Raw genomic sequence first — 18581 nt, 5'->3', positions numbered from 1 at the left:
ACTGGGTGCAGATGTCTTGACTCCTGAGACTTACGAAGTAATGACTAGAACTCACGGTGCATGCTCTGTGGAGGGAAAGGTGGTCTGGTACTCTTATAGGAGCGAGCTGCCACAGGGTCCTTGCCGGGCATTGAGGTGCCATAGAGAGATGAGGGGCTGCTACACAGCTTCTCTGTGCACAGGATTAGGCTCTCCCTGCCACCAAGGGCTTTCCTCAGAGGAAATGTGAGTAGCAACCAAATGAGTTTAGGCTATGAAGGTGAATCCATGTGCACGTAAGGGTTGCCATGATAGTCATGTGTCCTTCCCCACCACCATAACCTGAGAGAATTCTTTATTTCTTAAGGAAACAGTGGATCCCTCTTAGTGTCTTTATGTAAGTTTTCAGGAAAAACTCCATTTTACTTCCAAGAAGACCTCCCCCAAAGCCATTATCAAGGATGAAATGTGACATGATGTACCCTGGTTGGGAGCAGGAGTCCCAGATGGTGACTAGGACCCACCAAAGTAGTCTTCTGATTCCTCGCGGGTATCTCTCCTAGCAGAAGTCCTCAGGCAACCATGATAGCAGCAGCCGGCATGCCCTGACTGGAGCTTGGGGGTGGGTGGGGGTGTGTGTGGAAGAGAGGACCAGGTGTTTCTAGCAGCCTTTCTCTTGCCAAGTGTGCAGAAACGGACTCCCCATTGTGTCTCTCCTGTTCCAGTGACTGAAGGGTCTCATTAGTCTGTGCACACTAATGGCTTTCTTTAAGGACAATGAGGTCCTTGGGGATGTGGAGGCTGGAGAGCAACTGGAAAATCTGATGGAGTTTTCCAGGTTTCATGGACTACAGCTTGAATTGAGCCTTCCCTCTCCATGCATTTCCAGCTGCCCTTGCTGCTTCTTTATAGTCACTTGGTTGGTTGGTTGTTTTTTCTTCCCTGAAAGCCCCGACAACAGGACATTTTAAATTCATTATTAAAAATGTGGACCCAGACTTAAGTGTATTAAAGGGAGTAAAGTGAACATAGACAGGGAGCTAGGACAGAATAAAAAGGAAGCCAACAAAATGTGCTAACTTAAACAGAAAGTTTATGGTCAGCAGTTTCTGGCACTGAAATACATCAAGCTGTCAGGGAGTCAGTGAGGCCTCCTACCGGTAAGCCCCCTAGGGCGCCTCTCCATCTCTCGTTCTTTCCTGTGCACCCCCTTTTTTCTTTCTACCAGCCTCAGAAGCTTTGCAAAGAGCTACTCTTTCAAAAGCACTATTTCCTTTCCAAGTTTCTGCTCCTTTTATTATGGAGAGTGTGGTTCCTTGCCTCTGCTTCTTCCACAGAGTCCCCTTCGGCACCTGGTCCCGGAACACCACCTAAATTGGACAACGGGATGTTGCTGAGCAGTTTGGCTCTGAGTTTGGCTCTGGCTTCATTCCAGAGCCAAACCTGTCCATTTATTTTAGCTAGTCTCTCCGTTCTTGGTTATAAGATGTCTCTGGAGTGGCTCCAGCCACACAGGACAGGTTTCACTCCTGGCATCCTGGTACCTCACTGGCATGGTTGGTGAAGGAGGGGTGAGGAGTGAGAGAGTGTGTGTGTGTGTGTGTGTGTGTGTGTGTGTGTGTTGTGGGGATTGTTGGCAGTGTTGTGTGCTAAGGGTTAGTGAGCAGGGCTACCAGAATCTAAAGAGCAAATAACAATGAAATTATTATGGGGCATCATGGTTCTGGGTCATCCACCCATTCAGGACAAGACCCCAGCCAGAGATGGAAGTATGCATGGTACAGAGGACTGTAAGCCTGAGGAAAGAATCCATTCACGTTTGGAAACCAAAGAATTGGGGAAGGGCTTTTTTTCTTTAGATGTTACTCGGTAAGCACCTGTATGGGTCTGGCCGTATGAGAGTACTTTCCATATCTGCTTTCATTTCATGCTGATCTGGAGACACACCTTTAGATAAGGAGGCTGAGGTTCTGAGAGGCTAAACTGCTTGGCCAGGATTACACAGTTAAGTAAGAGGGGAGGGTTAGGATTTCAAGATAGGACCTCTGACCTGAATTCAGAGCTCTATCTACCAGGCTGTCTGTTTTTTTTTCCTCGGGTACAGTGGGTCCAATATAGTTACTCCTTAATTTCATGTAAATAGCATACACTTACTTCCTCTGTTACTATCATGTCTTACTTTGTTTATTTTCTGACATTTCTAGCAGGCTATCAATGGGCGGGGGGGTTCTTCTTTTAGAAAGAAAGTGATGAAACCCAAGACTGCTTAAACAGAATTCCTTCCCAGTGTCATCTTGGAATGTGGAGCTTCTGTTAATTAATTTATAGGGTATCTAGAACATGAGTCCTAGCCATTTCTACTTTCTGGTAAGTTATCAAGTATGACTTTTCAGTCCTTATGCTCCTTGTTTCCTTGCAACTCAAATTATTCTCCTACTTCAAGCTGCATTTTACCACCTGGCAGGAAATTTAATCTTCAATTACTTTCAGGTAAAACCATTCATTTCAGGCTCATACTTGAGTTAATCCAGGATTTTGTCCTCCCTGATCCCACCCTTCAACCCAGAGTTGACATCTAAGGTCAGGGGCATTATGTAGCATCCCATGGCATCAATGAGAAGAGAATTGGACATCTGGTTATTGGCATCTTTCCACACTGATAGTACAAACTTCCTTTTGTACTTGGGCACTGCTATCCTGCCACACTGGCATCTATGGAAACACCAAGTTCCTAACTGACCTCTAGCCATGTAAGTGTCTCCACTTCCACTGTGGTATCCCTGCATCAGGACAATAATATCCCCTCAATGTGACTTTCTTATTTATCCAGTGAAGCTTCCCCACACTCCTCTGGAGCACAGGGAAGGTTTATTTCACCTACACCTTTCTGATCAGTGGCAAAACCAGTGGGGACATTTTAGGTCTTCCCTGTTTCAACACCGTCTGTGGCCATCTCTGCAGACTTCTGCCACGCTGTGGTAGGATGTTCTGTGAAGTTGGCACTACTCAGTCCAGTTGGGATGCAGGGCAGAGATCTCTCCTTTTCTAAGGTGTTCCTACTTGTTTGGGATTCTACTGTTTCTTCATTTATAGCAAGTCTTGGGGAGAATGGATCAAATCAGAACCCAAGGACCCATCTCAGATACCACCACTAGACTCTTCTCTTTTGTTTCCCTTCTAACTCTTTCCTCCAACCTCAGACCAGAGAAGCTTTTTAATCCTTTCTCAGGCATTAGGGAGAGAAAGCTGGCAAGTGTTCTCAGGGGATCATCCCTGGTGTCATTTTCCTCTTTTGACAGTCATGGTCCAGTGGAGTGAGAGAGGAATGGGTCACAGATTAGAATGAAGTATAGTTGTAAAAGACAGTGATTATAATTCAAAAACTTATCCTGTCCCAGTAAAGCAGTTTAAACATATGAGGCAAGAATAGTAAGTAATTGTATGGTACATACAATTGCTGATCACAAGTATGTATATATATATATATATATACACACACACACACACACATATATATACATATACATATGTACATATACATATGTATACATATACATATATACATATACATACATATTCATTTATTTCTTATGTATTTATAACTATACATATAGTTAAATATAACTAATTTATTTCTTATGTATCTTATTTATTCCTTTGATATCACTATTATTATTATTATTATTATTACTATTCTCCCTTTTACCAATGAGGAAACTGAGGCAAAAAAAATTAAGTGATTTATCTGACATCTGTGAGATAGTTATAGGTAGTAACCATCGGATTTTGGAGTCAAATCCAGGCATTCTGTGTTCTCGACCCTTATATGGCTTCACTGCTTACATACATAAATAATGGTTTAGTTTTCAGTGCTGTGGGGATTGGAACAGGAAAAGAAAGGCATAGTTTTTGTTGAAAACTTATGCTTGCTAATTTCTCACTGTTCCTCCTTTTTTCAAAACAGGTTGGCACCACATCCTCAGTTGTGGAGTCTCTTCTCCACCCACCTTGGGTTTATAATCACTTGTCCAATCTGGTGAACTGCGAAGAATGCCCTGAAATGAACCAGAGGATGTGTGCGTGTGTGTGTGCATGTGTGTGTGGGGGGGGCTGTGGGTGTGGGTGGTAGGGAGCTCCAGGCAGAGAGGCCCCACTCTTGAGATTCACAGAAGTGTCTATTTCATGGGTATTGCATTCCACACAATATGCCAAACACATGTGGTAGCTCAATGATACAAACTAAGGTTGGCAGTTTTGTTCTTTTTAAAAAATAAATGTTATGAACGGAAACACTTTGTCAAAATCTTCTCTGCACCTATCAGAATTTGTAGGAGGCAAGTGTACACATGACTGTCTATGACACTTCTCTTGTACAAGTTCCTCTTCTGCTTTCTCTCCAGGCACCCAACAAAATTATCTTTTCTCTATAATATATGAAATAGTGAAATTGCTGGTGACATTTTGCAATATGGTCTTAACAACTGGTGAGTTTGCGAAATGATGATGTAATGGAATTAGGTGAAACTGCTGAAATTCTTATTTTTCCCCATGGAACTCTGCCAACATTTTGTTTTCTACGATTCTGCAGAAAAAAAAAAAAAAAAAACAACCATGAAACAAAATTGCACTTTCTCACCAGTTGGAGAAATTGCAACTCGTGTTTATCTAGTTGCTATGACATGCAAAATAGTTTCTCATGGCTTGGAATATTAAAAAGGGAGTCAGACCAAATTTTGAGTATTTGTTGAAATTCTTGAAAAAGCGTTTGAATGGTAGGGAAATGCAAGTGGTAAATAAACAGCCATTAGGAAATCATGTAGAGGGAAATTCCCAGAAAGTGAAGGTTGTGGGGAAACCAGAGTGGTATTAGTGACAGAAAGATCGGATCCCACACCGCAGTGGTGGTAACAAAGCAGTGAGAATTATGCTTCCCCAGATACAAATACTCTCCCATATTTGCAGAGATGTAGAGTGACCTGAGTACTGAGAACATTTAAGTGTGAGAAATGTTTAACCCCAGCGTTCACCTCCTGATACAAGCTCTGGTTCTATAGGTCTTGCTCACACAGCCCAACTGCCAGCACCTCCAAAACCCTTAAAAGCTTCAGTTCAATGGCAACAATTCTCCCTTAATCTCTGACTCACACCTGTGGCAAACTAGACCAATTTTTTCTTGTCTCTCTAGGAAGGAGCTGCTTGAACCATTTTAACCTCCTACATCCCACTTCTGATCCAGTTTCTAAATCTGATAATAGACTTAGGGTCCAACTGGAAAGGAGAGACAACCAGTGCCATGGTGCTGCCAGTCCCACGGACATAGCCATGAAGATAGGAGAAGGATCAAGTGCCTCAAAGGCTATTTTCTGAGACACACTGGCTTGGGAACAGTATTCTCTGTTGAGCTTAGAGTTGGGTATACCAGGGAAAACCATGGCAAGAAATGGAAGAGGAACAGGTTTGAGAGCCTGGTTACTTCGAGGGGGAGTAAGAATCTTATATTTATCTGAATCCTTCAGTCATATTCAAATTCATGCCTAATCAGTGCCCAGAGAGAGATAGGAGGTCTTAAACTGGGATAGTATGAAACCTCTGAAATTATAAATAAAGGTGTGTGTGTGTGTGAGAGAGAGAGAGAGAGACAGAGAGACAGAGGAGAGAGAGAGAGAACATCTTCCATAAAATAGAATCCATCTTTTCCCCTGGATTCTCAAGGGAATTTGCTGCATATCCCCCACCCCCACCATCATCAAAGTTAACAACCAATGATTTAAAAATATTACAGAATTTTGAGCTGAAATGAATCTTGGATGGTATTTAGTTCATTTTTGCTTCTCTTTTAATTTTTCTGATATAACAATTTGAGTCTGATTAACATGAAATATTTCATAAACATTGAAGTCTTCTAGGCCTTTCTCTTCCAAAACACCTTCCGGATGGTTCTTGGAAAACACATCATGATGACCCAGAGTAGGGTTCTGAGTGGTGGTGTGACTATCTACCCATGTGTCAGAAGGACTGATGAGGGGGTGGCAGGCATATTGTTGTCCTCTGGTTTATCTTCATATCTCACTTGGAGCAAAAGATGGAACTATGTGATTTAGAACCTCAAGTCCCTCCATTTCAGAGGGAATGGATGAGATTTATTCTTACTACAAGAATCTGGCATAGTCCCACAATGATTTCACTTTGCTGATTTTCATGGCCCAATCTTCTCCTGAACATTTACACATTTATTTCTTTTACTTCTCTGCTTAAAGCAGCTCAAAGATACATAATTCAAGATGATTATAGTTTGAAAAAAATCTCATCTGTTCAACACAAATATTGAAAAAAGAAATCAGCTTGACACTTGGCACCCTTCACTGCAGCTGGGTTCACTCTTCCCAAGTCCAATGTTTTCATTCAGTGAATAGAAGTTATAGAAGAAGAGCAGATTGAAAACCACATCATTCTAGTTTCCACATAAGATTTATCTAGGGTGAGATGGGAAGCAGGACGAGAACAGTCAGTTGATTCTTTTAATAAGTAGATCATAAATGAGGCCTTCTTTTTAGGAAGTAGAGTAGAAAGAAGTTTGCAACCATTGGCTATAAGGATGTTTGTTGGGGGCTGGGGGAGTTAAGAATGACTCCCAGGCTCCTGACTTGGCAGTTGGGGCACACAGAAAGAAGAGCTTTTGGGAGAAATAAATGAGACCCATTTTGAATATGTTCCATCTGGATCCAATTGAAGCATTTAGCATGTGGTTCAATATGAGGGTCTGGACCTCCAAGCAGAGGGTTGGGCTGGAGATATTATTTGAGAGTCATCAGAATACCTACAACCTACATACCTGTAGGAAATTAGAGAAGAGAATTTCAAAGAGGAAGATAGATAGTGACCCTAAATATCTCAGAGAAAGCAAGTATGAAAGAACCAGCTACTCACTGGCTATAGCAATGAAGAAGTCACTGGTGACTTTAGGATAAGATTTGTGGGGCAGAAACCACATCATATTTGATGCAGGATTGGATGGGTAAAAAAGAAGTGACAAAGCTAAGTGGAGATGAAGATAAATGCCAGAGAAGGCATGCAGGATGGTGGGAGTTTTATTTGTTGTTTTTTAGTAGACACTTGACCATGATTAAGTGATGATTAGATGAACCAGAAGGAAGGAAAATTTGAAGAAACAGAACAAATGAATCATTGATAGAACAACTTCCTGGATGGAAATGGGAAAGAGTAAATTCAAGAGCACTGTGGTGACACTGGCCTTGAGGCATGCATCCTCCAAGTCACTAGGGAAGAAGGATATGGGTACAAACTCATGAATGGAGGTGGTCATCCTGGTCATCTCAGTCTCATTAGAGAAAGTGGGGATACTTGAGGTGGGCTAGGGAGCATTAGAAAATTAGCACACATTTGGACTTGCTGTAGAGAATAGTAAAAGGACACTAACTAGGGAAACAGACAGCATTGGCTAGAAGCACTGGTGACCCAGATGAGACTGAATATCCCAAGCCTATGGTAGCACCAATCCACCCAGCAGTGTGTATTTCTTTAATGCCTGACTACCAGTGTGCAGAGCTGGAGGAGACAGATATGTTTGGGTTAATACAGGACTGGGGATTAAAAAGCAGAAGTAATAGCAGGGCAAAGGGGTGAAGAAGTTGGATTATCTAGATACAGAGTAGTTGAAGTAATAGGTCATCGGATCTGGGCAGGAGAAGGAGGGATGAAGCAGGAAAGGATTGATGCAAAGTGAAAGGCTGAGATAAAATGAAGATGTTGCTGAAGATCTTGTGAAGAACAGAGAATAAGTAGGGTCAGAGAAAAGCTGGAAAGATCTGGAAAGACAAGATAGTGTGGTCAGAGAAGGCTTACTTTTCCAGAACACTTTACTTCTATTTCCACCTTGTACTGTAAAATTTAAAAGTGCATTACAAATGAAAATACAAATGTCTGGTAAATTATTTATTTTGTATTATCTATGCCTTAGGCTCTTTTCTATGTGATAATCCCATTCTCTTCATTGAAATAGAAAAATGTGAACCAGGTCTTAAGAGTATTATTTCCCTAAAGTTTTGACCATTTTTTATGTACAATGATATTATATTTTTATTTTAAATATAAGATCTTGGGAAAGAAGCCAGTGTTTTCTATTTCAGCAGTCCCAGCAGCTGTTACAAGCATAAGCAAGCCTTCAATACATGTGCTTTCTCTGGCTTTGTGCTTTCCTCTAAATTTAAGTTGATTGTAGGAAAATTTAACCTGTAAACCTCAAGAGGATAGATCATATCAGTAGACCTGACATGACAAGTGACTAATGGTAACAAAGTGGACCCATGGAATGTCGGGGAGGTTGTGCGCAACATTGTGACCTAGACTGGAAGCTGAGTCTGCAACTCAGGTAGGGATGGGTTAGATGAACATTGCATGTAAATAAGCTACAGGTTGCCTCCATTCCATTTAAGGCTGCTTCAACTATAAATGAAAAGAGATATTAAGAATCAAGTGTGAATAATTTGAACATAGTTCAGTAGGAACACAAATATTTCATTTGTTTCCCTCATTTTGCTAAAATACGTGTTTAGTGAGTTTGCAGATTAGGTTAAAAATACAAACAAAATTATGGGTAATGAATTAGAATCCTATTTGCAGAGGAAATTGCCCTAAGATATGTTATTAGTGAGTAGGACTAAGGCGCTTCTCAAGAATCCTGTTCAGTTTTCTTATTACTGAACAGAATAAAGATGGAATTGACACATGTGATGGCCATCAGGGTCTAGGAAAAAAACAGCACCCCCCCAAAAAAAAGAGCAAAGATTTATCATTGGGTCTTCACACTCAGGGTGCTCAGACGAGCTAGGAAAGAGACTCTTGTTCATTCGCCGTATATTTTCCTACAAGATTAAAAATAGGGACAGTGTCTTGTTCATAGCAGGTGCTTAGTTAAATGGCAGACAGTTCTGTTCTTCTCTCTCTTCCTTTGGTGAAGATTGTGTCTCTGATCACATCTCATGACATTAACATCACCTAATTTCCACACTCATCAAACTACCTGCTAATGGTAATTTGCCTTCCCGTGTAGACTTTTCTAAAAAAGAACAACTCCCTGGCATGCTGATGTGAATATTCCAGTTTGCTTAGCTGTTCTGCCTTTCCTTATAATTAACGAAATAACATTCTAGTTTATTTACCGATCTCTTGTGAGATGGCTAATTAGGGTGAGTTGCTGCCCTTGGTTCTGATGAATTCAGGAAGGAAAATGTAAATTTCTCCACCTTTAAAGAAAACGAGCAGGCCTGCATTCTATAAAAGCACTGCCACTCAGTGAAGCCCCACGTGAGCTACTGCAAACCTTTTTTGACACTTTTTCTGTTTCAACAAATGCCACGTATGCCTTCTCAAATCATTCTCTGTTAGCCCTTATTCCAGTCTCAGTGCCTAGCATTCCACTACGTTGCCTGTACCTCAAGTAACCTTGACCTTGAGGGGTTTTGTTGTGAGACAACGGGGCTCAAACTTCAGTCTCATCTGCATGCTTGTGAAAATACATAATCCAGGCTTCCCCATAGACATCCTGCCTCAGCAGATCCAGGTAGGATTTGAACGTGCATTTTTTTAAAACAGATTTTATATATAAGTAATTTCTATACCCAACATGGGGCTCAAACTCACAATACGAAGATCAAGGGTAGTACACGCCATTGACTTAGCTAGCCAGATGCTCCTGGAATGTGCATTTTTAGCATAACTGATTCTGATACAATAGTCAATAGATCATACTTTGAGAAACGGCTTTAGATTGGGGGCTCACTCATTTGTGTCTATGGCACTAGCAAGGGATATTGTTTGTTCTTGAGAGCCAAGAGTAACCTTCCCACCACCTCCACCACCACCAGAGTGAAGTTTGATGCATCCAGAGGAAGGGGAATGGGAGGAAATGAAGTCAAGTGGAGTGACAAAGATCAGAGAGAAATAGTGGGGGCCTGGGAAAGGAGCCCCAAGGCATTCCAGTGGAACTTCCTTTGGAAGCTGCCCGCTCAGGATGAGGCAATTTGTCTGCCAGACAAGTTGGGTCTGTTGCACGCTCCCTAGAGCAGAAGCAAATTTCAGGTTTAAAACATATTTACCTTAATTTGGCAGTGACAACTTTGGCCAGGGACAGATACTCCCCAAGCTGCCTGAAATGATGGTGGCAGCATGTCGTGTTGAAAATGTGTGTGGCACAAGGCTTCTTTCTCTTGTCCTAGAGGTCAGTGATATTGGGATTTCTCATCCATATTTGGTGCCGCAAATCTTTATTAAGTGGCATTTGGCAATCCGATTTGGAGAATCGTAGAATGCTAGAGCTAGGGCTAATTTACAGAGTATGGCTGAGGTCCTTCTCCTTTTAAAGATGCAGAAACTGAGACAGAGGGAGGATGGGTGATTCACCAGAGTCCAACAGCTTCCTAGAGGAACAGCTGGGATTGGAAGTAGGTCTCTTGACATCAGTGCACAGCACTCTGCTGCCTGCTCCCAAACCTCAGCCAGGAGACACGTGCCTGCTGAATCAGCACAGATGAGTTAGATATATTGGTTTGTTAACTGCTTAAGCATATTTTATTATACGATATTATTAGCTAGTAATAATAGTATTTTTTTAACATTTCTTTTTTAAAGGTTTTATTTATTTATTTGACAGAAAGAGAGAGAGCACAAGTAGGTAGAGTGGCAAGCAGAGGGAGAGGGAGAAGCAGGACCCCACTGAGCAGGGAGCCCGATGCGGGCTCGATCCCAGGACTCTGGAATCATGACCTGAGCAGAAGGCAGATGTTTACCTACTGAGCCACTCACATGCCCCATATTAACTAGTAATAATATTATTAATAGTATTATCTACTTTGCATTTTGATTTCATCTGTTTAACTCCCTTCCTTAAGTAACCTACTTTTGTTTTTTGGTCTTTCTTTCTTTCTTCCTTTCTTTCAACAATGATCCTTCTAAGTCAGCATTCTTCCTCAACTAAGTACATTTGCCATCTAGTGGCTCAAAGATAGCAATAAAGTTTCCTGTAGAAGATTTTATATAGGGCAAAGGAATCAGAGAATTTTTACAGCCTGGAAGAGAACCTTCCAGATCTTCATGTCCAATACCCTCATGTTGCAAATAAAGAAAATGAGGCTCTTGAAGGAAGCAACTTGTTGGAGGCCTCACAATAGGTGAGCGGAGCCAGGGGCACCCTTGACCACACTGAGTACAGGATATGGGTATTTCCTGGCCCCATCCTCTTGGAGGTGGATGAGCCCCTGGAGGGTAGGGAGGTGGGTGCACCAGGGATTCCAGAGAACCTGGCCCAGGTCCAGTCTATGTGTGATGGGTGAGGGGGTTCCTCCATGACCAGACCCATGTTGCTAGCTTCGATTATTTTTCTCCATGGCGCCATCGAGTCAAAGTGGTTGTCCACACAAAGGGGCCTCCATCAGTGTGGTGTTGGTGACTGGATGGAGGCCTGCATCAACTGAGTCAACCGAACAGTATGCTATGCCCTCCAGTTTGCACAGTGTGTTTTCTGCCTCACCTTCAGCCACATGCTTCTGCACCCTTTCTGGTTGAGCATCTCTTGCCCAGGATACTTTTGTGTTCAGAGTGAATTTCCTGATGGGCAGCAAGTCTAAGCATCTCCTGCCAGAAGTGAAGGGAGCACTCAGGGCCTCATCCCCTTCTATTTATAACGTGCGTTGGTGTCAGGCAGTCCCAAAAAGGGTGCTCAGAGCAGAGTTCAGAACTCACCAGACCTCCAGGAAGAGGCCTGTGCAGGATGGCACTGAGGGGGTTGGGAACGGGCAAGCGCTTTAAATGGCTGCAGATGGTAAGGGTGCCAGGGTGACAGACTGTGGGAGGCAGTTTTCTTTGTATTCCAAATAGGCTGAGGATTTTCTTTTATCCACTGAAACTCTCTGGAAGAAAATGAGGACAGGGAGAGTGGCAGGCATAGGCAGCCCCCATGGGGAAAGTTTTGTTTCCTGGGGTCCACAGATGGGTTTCCAAAGGCAGATGAGTTCTGAAGCCCCTGGAATTATACACACAATTTGGTGTCTATGTTTTGTTTTTGGAACAAAGTTTCTCTACCTTTTATAAGCTACTCAGGGGAGTCCATGATTCAATCATGTCAGGAACCACCAGTGTCCAGATCAAATCTATCTCCAAACTCTTTGAAATGAATGAATTCTTTGTCTCTCTCAGGAAGATAAAATTCAGCCACAGTTTTTGTTTGTTATTACCAGTGTTCTCATCCAGGCCTGATGTCATTTTTTTAAAGGTTGTGTGCACATAGAAAACAAGTATATAAGTAAAATCCTACTGTCTTGACTGCCTTTTATAATGAATGGGTACATATCTAAGTCCCAAACTAAGGCATGCAGAAAATATGCATTTCTTTTACTTTTCTAAAATTCAAATTAATTTCTATTTTGAGCCCCCATTCCTGTCATGTGGCTGTGACTTAATCTCTATGTTTGGGATCTTCTATTTCTCTCTCTGTCCCAGGGGATTGTGTGTCAATTCTGGGGCACTTACCTAGAGTGGAGGTTCCTACCTAGGACTGAGATGTCTGTCTTTTATGTCATTTGTGTACAAAGTCATGTGCTGAGATCCATCCTTGATCCCACTGAGTCCTTGGCTGTGGAACCACGTGTGTTACCACTGAACTTTCTATCTATCTTCTGGTCCTGGCCCTGGCAGACCTCCCCACTATCTTCATGATAAGTCCTTGGGGCTGCTTGTGGCTCTGCCTGCCCGAGCAAAGACTCTGTGGCCTTGCTTCTTCACAGGACGCTTTGATCTAGGAAAGAGGATGTTTTGGATTTCTCTTTGAGGTCCAAAGTTACCAAGTCTTCCAATTTGTTTTTTAAGAAGAAGCTGAAAATTTTCACTTTATGCATATCTTTCTGATTTTAAATGTTGGAAATTAATTCATTTTGGAAAAATAGTCACTGAGATCAGACAAAAAAAACTTTCCATGGCCCAGTTTTGCCCCTAGGGCCACCATTTTGTAGCCTCTGCCCTAAAGGCTTAGACTTATGGAAACCAAAGCAGGCAAGACATCCATTTTTCTGCTTTCAGTGTGTCATAACTCTCCCTGAGGAAGTAAGCACAGGATTGTCTACCTACTGGACTAGGAGAGAAAGACAGAAGGGAGAAATCTGGGAGCAAAACATTAGTTAATATTTCGAAAGTCGTATCTTCCTACACCTTGATATTGAGCTTCTAAAGACAGGTTCTGTGTTTAAAAAAAAAAAAACAACCTTTTTCTATATCCAGAGAAAAAAGTCTTAAGATTGCGCAATATATTTTCAATGAAGTAACCATGTTCAACAAATGTTTTCAGTGCAATTATAGAATTTTATATTAGGTTTCCTTAATGATTACTGAATCTTGGGGTGCCTGGGTGACTCAGTGGGTTAAGCCTCTGCCTTTGGCTCAGATCATGATCTCAGGGTCCTGGAATCGAGCCCCACATCGGGCTCTCTGCTCAGCAGAGAGCCTGCTTCCCCTCCTCTCTCTGCCTGCCTCTCTGCCTACTTGTGATCTCTGTCTGTCAAATAAACAAATAAAATCTTAAAAAAAAAAAACCCTATAGAATAAAATAAATATCCAAGTTGGGCTCTCTGCTCAGCAGGGAGCCTGCTTCCCCACCCTCCCACCTCCCTCTCTGCGTACTTGTGATCTCTGTCTGTCAAATAAATAAATAAAATCTTTAAAAAAATGATTGTTGAATCCAATTCCTGAGAGTGGATTAAATAAATGAGACAACTGAAGTCTACAGAGGTAAATGAGTTGCCTTTGATCACTTAGCAAGTCACGGCCAGCCAGACTCAGTCTCTGACTCTGTCTGTCTAGTGCCTCCTCCTGGACAAACCCAGGACCAGGGTACTGCACCCTGCTTGGGGTGGGAGTAGGGTGTGTCATGGGAATGGAGGTGGTGCTAGAACGCAGTGCTTAAAGTCAAAGAGGGAAGACCCAAGAGAACATGGCGCCAGGAGAAGTTAAGTCAAAGGGGACTGACAGCCTCTTTTAATTTTCATTAAAATTTGAGAAGTGCTATTCTGGGCTAATAGTTCTCTACCTTGGCTATAGTTTAGAGTTGTTTAGAGCCTAAAGAGCTTTAAAATTTAAATTTTAAAATTTTGTGGAGGCCTGTGCTCTACCCCTAAAGATTCTATTTAATCAATCTAGTGGTAGAGTCAAGATACCTATAGTTGGAAAAGTTCTCCTGGTGATCTTCATGTGCAACAAGGTGAAGAATGACTGTTCCCACCACACAGAACCACCACCACTTTCCAAACGTAATGAACCTGTCCTTCCTGTGCACCTGCATTCCCATCAGCCCACAACAAATCTCCTACTCATTCTTCAAAACCCAGGTTACCAAGCATCTTCTGGGAAGAGGTCCCTGAAGTTTCCCCCAGCAGAGTTAACTGCTCCCCAATTTGCAGTCTGTTTTTTGTGCACCCTCCTATAGATAGTTAATAGATAATTATGTATTTTCATGTCTCTTTCTCTCACTAGGGAAAACTAAACTGTGAATATCTTTAGAGCAGGAAATTTGGTTTATTTAATTTTTTTTGTAAATGGCAGAACCTAGTTTTTATGTAGTTCTTTCTCTGTATCTGGCTTTCAATATCTCTGTTGGTGATTGAATGCAGAAATGCAGTAAGTCAAGGTTTTAGAACCAACTATCCTTCAGATGTTCTCAGTCTCTCAATCATCCCCACCAGAAAATTACCCCCAACCCTGCCAACTCTTCACTGTCCCAAAGAAAGAAAAAGATAGCAAACAAGCAAACAAACAGACCAGAAGCAGATATGTGCCTAATATACATGTCCTGGCTATCTCAGAAGGAATATTTGGAAACAGATCCATAAGGACAGGGACTTTTGTGGGTCTTGTTCCTTGCTGTATCCCCAGTGCCTACAACAGTGCCTAGAATCTGGAAGAGGTTAAAGAGGTTATAGTGAATGAATGGATATTGAATAAGTGGTAATTTTAAGAAGGCTTTCTCTTCTCCTCCTCCTTTCCTATTTATCATTCATTCCAGTTACAGTGGGCTTTGTTTTGAGTGCTGTGACAGAATGCTGTTCTGAATTGCCAGGACAAGATCACCAAGAGCTCCCTTTAAAGATGTTCTGGTTTTGGAAATTTGCTGACCCTGACCACAGTGTTTGCAGGCAAAGTGTGACTCAACCTCCAGCAATATCCTAAGTACTTCATAGAAACAATATAACCTTTCAGACTGACTAAATATAATATAGTCATAAAACCCTAACTTTATATTATTACTTCAACACACTTCAACACACACACACACACAGAGAAGATCCTGAGTTACACTGAGCTGTTAAACACTGAGCATCTCTCGGGGCTTGGTAAACCAGGACCACATTATGTTCTGCCCTTGAGAACTCAGAAGCACTTCCCGCCCAGTGGGCTGAATCAGCACTGAATTTGACCATCTCTTGATGACTGCTTGTCTTGCTAAACCTCTGCAGGAAAATGACAGAATTTTAGAGCTGGAAGGGATCTTAGAGATCATCTGGTATAACCTTATGCATTTGATGAATAAGGAGGCTGAAATCCAGAGACATGTCATTGCTCGAAGTAACACAGCTCATTAGTTGCTGAATAAGAGCATTAGCTGGTGCCCTAACTTTTGGTCACTTGCATTTTCTGTTTACGTTATTACCAGTTCTAGAATCTGCCTCATACTGGGTCCAAATCATCTACTATAGGAATGGCAAGTCATTCTCTGTTCCTTATCATGAAAAAGGACTTTAAAAGAGAGTTGTGATCCTTAAAAATCAACTCCTTTAGGTTAAAAGTGAGGTCAGAATGTGTTGAAATACATTAGTCTTGGCTTAAAAGAACAGATGGTGATTTTTGTTTTTTATCTTGGCTTTTCAACTGAAAACATTAGTTTCCATTAAGGTTTTTCTCAAAACCAATTTCTTTGTCCAGATTTAGAACTTCACAAAACAATGTCTTAACCAAGTTGAATTATTCACTGTCCCACAAATGTACTGTATATTTGTAGAATGTCTTTTTCCTCTCTAATCCAATTTTTGTCCTGGCTGATCTCTGTGCAGTCACTTCCTACATGTTCTCCCAAATCTAGTTAAATTTCCTTTCCTCTCCAAGTGTCCTCTTGACCATCTGCCTTGCCTGGAATAGTATCTTCTTTTTCCCAACTTCTTTAACATTTGTGAGAGAATTTAATAACTACATATTCATTTAATTGTGTATTAGAAAAATATATTAGTAGCATATCAGACTCATTATTTCATTTTTTTTTAAATATCACACTGACAATTTTTTATATCATTAAGGGAAGGATGTTTTTGTTATTGCTATGATTTGTTATTGCAGTCCAACAAACTATTCTAAAACTTAATGGCTTAAAAGAAAAATAACTATTGAGCTCATAATTCTCTGGCTCAGCAATTTGGGCTGGATTCCTTTGGGCAGATCTCTTGGTTTCCACTGGGCTCCATGTGTCTGTGGTCTGCTGCAGGTTTGCTAAGTGGTTAAGCCTATGGGGGTTGACTAGCTGTCAGCTGGAGCCCCTTCTTCTTCATGGTCTACCATCCCCTATCAGGTTTGCCAGGCTTTTCCTATGGCAGAGCCAGGGGTTCAAGAGATACAGCAGAAGTATGCAAAGCCTCTTGAGGCCACTTGAAACTGGTACACCATCTCTTCTGCTGCATTATATTGGTTCAAGTAAGTCATAAGGCTAATTCCTCTCTCCCTAAGTGGGAGGAGCTACAGAGTCATATTGCAGGGGACATGGATGAGGAGAAGAGCTAGGGAAACATTTCACTCAATTTATACCAAAGTTGGTTTAAATAAAAATGCACGTAGTAGGAGACTGAAGTTATTACTCAAAATGGCTGAGTGTAGATGGATACGATCCATCTGATGCTTAATCATTTATTGCCTTGTAACAATTCTGTTATGACTCTCTCTAGCACCAACCTGAAATGCAGTTGGAATGAGGCATTTCCTGTGGCTTGATCTCTAAGACTTGGGTTTCTGGAATTCTAGCCCTACCTAAGGCCTCCCTTCAGATCTCATGATTGGAATGAGTTTGAAGAGCCCTGGAGGAAGTGTGTTAGGGTAGAGGAAGGTCCCTTAGGGCACATTACATATGTTGTCTTCCTCCACAGACTTCAGGCAGTGGATATCATTGAGGTGGAACCTGGATCACTTTCAGTGTATCGATACCAGCGTTGCTAACTTGCTCTTGCATTGCTAGTTTGGGGCAGGTATTCAATATTTTGATTACGTATTCTGACTTAGCCTTCATGATGCAGCTATATTGAAGCCAGGAGAATTTTGCTGAGTCATAAACTACAATTAAAATTTCAGTTTAAAGAAAAAACTAGTACTGCGAGAAGGGACATTTTCATTCTATTCCTGAGCCTTACTCCAGGGTTGAGACAAGGGGTGGAGGTGAACCAAGCCATATTAAGTAGTTGACAATGAGCCAGGAGGCTAACCTGGGCATCAGGCTAAAATTCTAAAATTAAATTAAAATATATTAAGGATATGGTCCTCATTAACTCAGATTTCCATGAGCAAGTCTTTAAATACTATAAAAATGCAAACTGACCCAATCTTGCTGAGGGAGACAACATAATCAAATTGAACTTTAAAAAAGGAGGAAGGAAGGAAGGAAGGAAGGAAGGCAGGGAGGGAAGAAGGGAGGGAGGGAAGAAGGGAAGGAAAGGTAGGGAGGGAAGGATAAGAGAAGAAACAAAAATTCCTCTTAAGGAAGACACTTGCCTATCAAGTACTTTTACAAGGAGTGATTGCAAATTACCTGATGCAGTGAGAGACCACAGCAGTCCTGAGAACATCCAGCCCTTATTCCCCTTATGACCGTAACGGTAGCCGAAATGCTGAGACTGTTTAATACATGATGTGTTAGTTTGCTGGGGCTGCTGAGACAAAGTACCACAAATTGGGTGTTTTAGAACAATGGAAATTTATTGCCTCACTGTTCTGGAGGCTACAAGTCTGAAATTAAGGTGTTGGCAGGGCCATGCTCCCTCTAAAACTTGCAGCGTAAGGATTCTCCTTTATCTCTTCCAACTTCTGGTAGTCCCAGGTGTTCCTCAGTTTCCCTGTGGAACTCCAGTCCATCGCTTTCACATGGCATTCTCCTTACGTCTCTTCACATTGTTCTCCCTAGTGCATGTCTTTCTCTGTGTCCAAACTTCCCGTTTTTTATGAGGATGCCAGTCATTGGATTAGGGCTTACACTAATGACCTATTTTAACTTCATTACTTCTTAAAAGACTCCATTTCCAGACAAGGTCACATTCTGAGGTACTGGAGGGTAGAGCTTCAATGTATCTTTTTGTGGGGGACACAACCCATGACACGTGACATGGTGCTATTATCTGGAGTGGGTAATTTATTTTATTATCTAAACTGTAAGCTGTCATGTAGATATGTAAAATTTAAATATGCCTCTCAAAAGTTGTCTGGTTCAAAAAAAAAATCACAAAGGAACTCTATGGACAAAACAAGAATTTCCAGAAAAAAAAAAAAACTTAGGAAATGTTTTACTATCAGAA

This window comes from Lontra canadensis, unplaced genomic scaffold (assembly GCF_010015895.1).
Source record: "Lontra canadensis isolate GAN:19392208 unplaced genomic scaffold, GSC_riverotter_1.0 scaffold19, whole genome shotgun sequence".
NCBI classification, from domain to species: Eukaryota; Metazoa; Chordata; class Mammalia; order Carnivora; family Mustelidae; genus Lontra; species Lontra canadensis.
This window is presented reverse-complemented; position numbering follows the sequence as displayed.